The following is a 6,289-nucleotide window of genomic DNA, read 5'->3' on the forward strand; positions in this document are numbered from 1 at the left end:
GTCTTCAGTCACCAGGCGCGAACAGGATGCACAGACAGACATGCTGCCTAAACACCCAGACACGTAAATAATAATTGAAAAATAATTTTTAAAATGTAGAGCCACCAGGGAAATGCACTGGGAGTGCTGAGTCTGGGCCCATAGTGTTACAGATGTGGCGTCATCTTCTATGGCTGTGGGCCCTGAGCATGAAGAATTCTTTCGTTGTCTATTTTCTGAGACAAGATCTCATTATATATAGCCTCAAATGTATGGTCCTTCTGCTTTCTGAATGTTGGGGTTCCTGCTCAGCCTCCCACCTCTTCCTCTGTCTGTCTGCCTGTCCGTCTGTCTGTCTGCCCCCCCCCCGCCCGTCTCTGTCTGTCTGTCTGTCTGTCTGTCTGTCTGTCTCTCTCTCTCTCTCTCTCTCTCTCTCTCTCTCTCTGTGTGTGTGTGTGTGTGTGTGTGTGTGTAAGTTAGAAGAAAACTTGCTGCAATTGGTTCTCTCCTACTATGTGGGTTCTGGGGCTCAAACTCAGGTCTCGCCAGCAATCACCTTCACCTGTTGAGCCACCTTACCACCCCCTCCAAGGTGTTTTGACCGAGCCACCAACATCTGGGTGTGGTCTCACCGCTGGATGCACTAAGAAGCTGTTAGAAGCATGCTCAACGTGGGAAGCAGTGTGCGCAGCTGCTTCTTATAACCAGACACTGGGCTGCTAAGGACCCTGCAGGGGTGGAAGTGTCTCTCTCTGTGGTGCTTAACCTGGAGCTCAGTAGTCTTTAGGGACGGTATTGGAGTCCCAAACAGGGACTTTACAACAGAAGCAGGACACAGGCCAGTGCCCTTCACAGACTCAGTTGTTCTTTTTGACACTGGGTTATATGCCTCATTGGCTTGTACACATTGCACGTGCATGCGTGCACACACACACACACACACACACACACACACACACACACACACACACACACACCCCTAACCCACACAGACAGAGGTATAGGCACAAATGGGAGGCTCCCATACAAATGCACTGGTAGCCCCCCAGAAATGTTCATAAGTTCATGGACACACATACACGGTAATTCATTCACACTCTGGCTCAGACCCACCAGACTCCTGCACATGCCAGGAAACCCTCCGCCCTGTGCCACACGCACTCCGCCATACTCAGAAATCTTAGCGTTGGATCTCCGTGCTGCTAGATACACTGTAGACTACACTGTAGATGCATGTAATGCCTCCGAAACCCAGAGGACAGTCATGGCCTCGAAGAACACTATAAAACACAAACCCCAAAGCAAAAACAAAACAAAAACCCAAACCAAACCAAACAAAAACCAAAATAAAAAAAAACCCGTTTTCCTAGGAGTTGTTTTCACAGTCTTTCTGAATTAGCCTTGAAACTTGGGCAACCCTGGGTCAGCTGGAGCGTCAGCGTGTCCCTCCCTGGCGTGGACAGGAGTTTCTCTTCCCTCCCTTATCCAGCAGAAGCATCCAGAAGGGACCCAGTGCAAGGAGAACCCTTGCCCTGCCCTAGACCTCAACCCACGGTTCTTGATGTTTTAAAGACAGGATCTCACACAGCCCTGGCTTGCCTAGAGCTCCCTATGTTGCAGAAGACGGCCTTAAACTCTGGATCCTCCAAGCTTTGCCTCTCGTGTGCTGAGATGGCAGGTGTGCACGACCACGCCAGGGTTGTATCGTGCTGGGCATCAAATGCAGGGCTTTAAGCATGCCAGGCAAATGCTCTACCAACTGAGCCACATCCTCAGCCCCTCTACAAGGGTTTTCTGCTAGGCCAGTTCCTAAATGCAGCCTGGAATGCCCAGAGGTCAGTCGTAGCTTTTGCACTATTAGGTGTATGCCTGGGGCGCTCAGCCCAGGCAAGGAGCATAGTCACCTGGGTTGTTTAAACCATGGGGTGGAAGCACCTCCTGGTGGTCACGGTGGGAACTGCAGCTTAGACAGGCTGGCTGGGGAGTGGAGGGCCATCTCTGCACCCCATTCTAGACAGGTCTAGAACATGGCCACACTCCTGGGCACACTGAGGGCAGAAACAGGCTCCTCACATGCCAGCATCTCAGTGTCCTGTGACCAGGAGTCAGGACCAGGTGGAGGTGAAGCCACAATCCCAAACTGTGAATTTGGGGACTGGGCCTTGCAGGTACCATCCAAATCGTCTTTGCTGCTGGGATGGTCATGCCTGGGGCCTTGGAGTACCCCTGGCCACTCTAAGCTTTGTCACAATATGTCTGCTATCCCTTATGGAGCTAAGTAACAACAGGCATGAAAGCGACCCCAGAACCTGAGCAACCAGCCCTCACTTTCTTTTCCTTGTTTTTAAAAGTCACGTTTTAGCTAGCAAGGTGGTACCTGCTCGTAGTGTCAGCTACTCTAGGGACCGAGGCAGGAGGCCAGCCTGGGTCACAGGTGAGATCATGCATAGATAGATACATAGACAAAGAGATAAGTGAACAGACAAAACTCAGTCCCATGGCCCTGTGATCCTGGCACCAGGCTGCGGGGGTGGGGGGACAGGAGAGATGGCGGCTCCTGGAGAGACCTAAATTCAGTTACTAGCACCCACATCTAATTTTTTTTTTTTAAGATTTATTTATTATTATGTATACAGTGCTCTGCTTGCATGTACTCCTGCAAGCCAGAAGAGGGCGCCATATCACATTACAGATGGTTATGAGCCGCCATGTAGTTGCTGGGAATTGAACTCAGGACCCTTGGAAGAGCAGGCGGCGCTCTTAACCACTGAGCCATCTCTCCAGCCCCCTCCCCCCTTTTTTTTAATAGATTTTTTTCCGAGACAGGGTTTCTGTGTCCTGGTGGTCCTGGACTTGCTTTGTAGAACAGGCTGGCCTCGAACTCACATCAACCCACCTGCTTCTGTCTCCTGAGTGCTGGGATTAAAGGCGTGCACCACCACACCTGGCAGCACCCACATCTAGAGGCTCATGACTACCTGGAGATGCTACATGCTTTACACATTGGCCTCCCAGGCACCTGACACCTATTACACGAGTGTGTGCTAGAGTGTGTGTGCACCCGTGATTTTACAAAAAGAAACAAAAGAATTGGGGGGGGGGGCAAAGAGGGTCAGAGGTGAAACCACACTTTGGAGGCCACAGATTAAGTAGTGTACGATTGTTCCCGCCTTGCGCTGCTGTTGATGGTGCCTTTAGGGAGTAGGCGCTCGTGATGAGCAAATAGGATGCAGGGTCTCAGAGGTCTCAGACTAATTGAAACCACTGGCTCTCATGTAGGCTTGGCCAAGACCATGATGGGGGAAACCTTTCTGGTATGGTGGCAAATGCATGAAACAGCAGCTTCCAAGAGAAAGAGGCAGGAGGATTAGGATTTCAGGAAAGACTATATAGAGATTAGGGCCAGCCTGGGCTACATGAGACACTGTCAAAATGAATGAGTAAATATATAAATGGCAGAATATCTGGCATTAAAAACACATTATACTACCCATTTCTGCACATTATCCTAAGACTGATTACACATCTAATTGCACTTCCCTGTGGTCTTCCTGAACTCGCTTTTTTTTTTGGTTTTTCGAGACAGGGTTTCTCTTTGTAGCCTTGGCTGTCCTGGATTCACTTTGTAGACTAGGCTGGCCTCGAACTCACAGCGATCCGCCCGCCTCTGCCTCCCAAGTGCTGGGATTAAAGGCGTGCGCCACCACGCCCGGCCTGAACTCGCTTTTTAAAAGATAAAGTTATTGGCTCCTTGTGTGTGCCAGACTAGCGCTCTATCATGAAACCACACCTTAGGGTCTCACTTGGTAAATTCTAGACAGAGGCTCTACTACTGAGCCACGCCCCCAGCACCTCACTGGGGGATTCTAGGCAGGGGCTCTACCACTGAGCCACACACCCAGCCCCTCACTGGGGGATTCTAGGCAGGGGCTCTACCACTGAGCCACGCCCCCAGCCCCTCACTGGGGGATTCTAGGCAGGGGCTCTACCACTGAGCCACACCCCAGCCCCTCACTAGGGGATTCTAGGCAGGGGCTCTACCAGCTCCTCACTGGGGGATTCTAGGCAGGGACTCTACTACTGAGCCACACCCCCCAGCCCCTCACTGGGGGATTCTAGGCAGGGGCTCTACCAGCTCCTCACTGGGGGATTCTAGGCAGGGGCTCTACTACTGAGCCACACCCCCCAGCCCCTCACTGGGGGATTCTAGGCAGGGGCTCTACCAGCTCCTCACTGGGGGATTCTAGGCAGGGGCTCCATTTCAGGGGTATAGCTCCAAGTTCTTCAAATAGTTTTCATCTGGACCAGTTCAGTGGCCACTCATTGTCAGAAAAATGCAGTGGAAAGAGCTCAGGCTCCTAGGCTTGGGCTGAGGAAGGAAGGAGGCTGACAAGAGATGGAGAGATAGGGGTCAGGAGGCGGAGGGGTCTTTGGAGGAGTTTCCTGGCCTCACTCCTGCCACCTGGCCCCATGCCTATGCTCTTTCTGAGGCTTGCACACACCTGAAATCAGTCTCTTAGTCATCCTCAAGAAAGATGGGGATGCTGTGGAGTGGAGCAGCACCCAGCACTCTCCGGTCCTTCGCTGCCCCTGCCCAGCAAAGATTAACCAGCAACTTTTTTCTTACCACATCACCCTTGACCCATGGCTGCCATAGGGAGAGAGGGTGCAGAGACCACTTAAAGATTTTACAGCAGGATGCACCCCTCCTCACCTGACTCCTTTCGGGCTCGTATACCCCACAACCACATTTCCCCATCTCAAGTTTGGGGGCAGCAAGGAGGGCCATCCATCAGATGAGGCGAATTAACTGGGTTCCCGTGGCTCTTGGTGAGCCATCCACCCTCTCTGAGCCAATCTCATCATGTGAAAAAAAAATGCTCACAGTAAGTGTCTAGGGCTGGGGATGTAGTCTGGCTCTTACTACCTTACAGGAGGCCCCGGGTTCCACTGCGACCAGGATCCAGGCTTGGTGGTGCGTGCCTGAAATACCAGCTCTCAGGTAAACAGGATCACAAGTTTAAAGACATCCTCTGCTACACGGGAAGTTTCTGCCCTGCCCAGCCCAGCTACATGATACCCTGTCTGTCTGTGCTAGGCTTTAAACAGAGAGTGTTACGTCACTAGTGAAACACAAGTATTAGCTTTTGTGGTTGTTGTGACTGGCACAAACCACACACATCTCAAAGGTGGACGGATTGGATGTGTTGTTGCTCCACCCTGCACACTGGTGAGTATTTAATTGTGGTCCTGGGGCACCACCTGGTGGTAGGTTCTGGTGTTGCATGGCAGAGGCTGAGGGACACAGGCTGCCTCCTGTCCCCACGACCTTTCATTCCTCTGCATGAGTGGTTCTAGGCCCTCGTCACACACCCGGAAGAACTGGGAGTGTGTTTCTCTGAGTGACCAAAGGGTCCTGACATGGTTAGCTACTGCACATGGATGGGTAGGGGTCTGCTTCCTACAGCTTGGCCTCTAGTGGTCATTTACTTGGCCACCAACAGCAGAGGGCGATGGTGAGCCAGCCCTGGCGTCTCCTGCCTGAGTGGGGGGGGCCCTTGGCAAATTTTGAATTAGGGTCTTGTACAAGCAGGCTGGCCTGAACTTGCTTCCACGTCCTCACACTCCTCGCCAGCTCCATTCTGAAACTGCTCTCTCACCTAGCATGGGGTGAAGTCCTGCGCCCCAGGGTTGAGTGTGGGAAGGCTGAGTATTACCCACCCTCCAGCTTGGAAAGAAAACACCGACCACAGCCACTAGCCACATTCTCAGCTGCAGGACTCTTAAATCCTTCCAGTACTGTGGGAAAGATTAAGCTTTGTCACAGGTGGAAGCAGTCTTGGCGGGCTTTACCCTTGGGGCACCCCATGAATACCTTGCAATAAACTGAGTGGAGCCATCCTGGGCCTGGAATTCAGGAAGCAGACCTGGGAACCCCACCTGGGCTATTGTTTTCCTAATTGACCCTCAACGGGAGAAGGAGACCGCCCTTTCCATGTGACTGAGGGAGGTGGTGAGGAAAGAACAAGTTGAGCCCAGGCGAGAGCCTGTGAAGAGCAGCGACCAGGCCGGGCGAGCACACGGGCCAGAGAGACACCTAAGGACCCGTCCCAAAGGATACCAAAAGGTTTACTCTTTTGTCCCTTTAACCTTTTTTTCCTTCTTGTGTATGCTAGTTGGGTTGTAATGATAAAGTTTAATTGTTAAGAAACAGAGCCAACATCGTACTACTGAACTGAGGGGCCCCGGGGTCTCCCCAGGCCAGAGAAACAGCATCTTCTCAGGCAGGATGGCTTCTCCTGCGGTCCCA

This window comes from Acomys minous, assembly GCF_964271855.1.
Source record: "Acomys minous genome assembly, chromosome: 20".
Lineage (NCBI taxonomy): Eukaryota > Metazoa > Chordata > Mammalia > Rodentia > Muridae > Acomys > Acomys minous.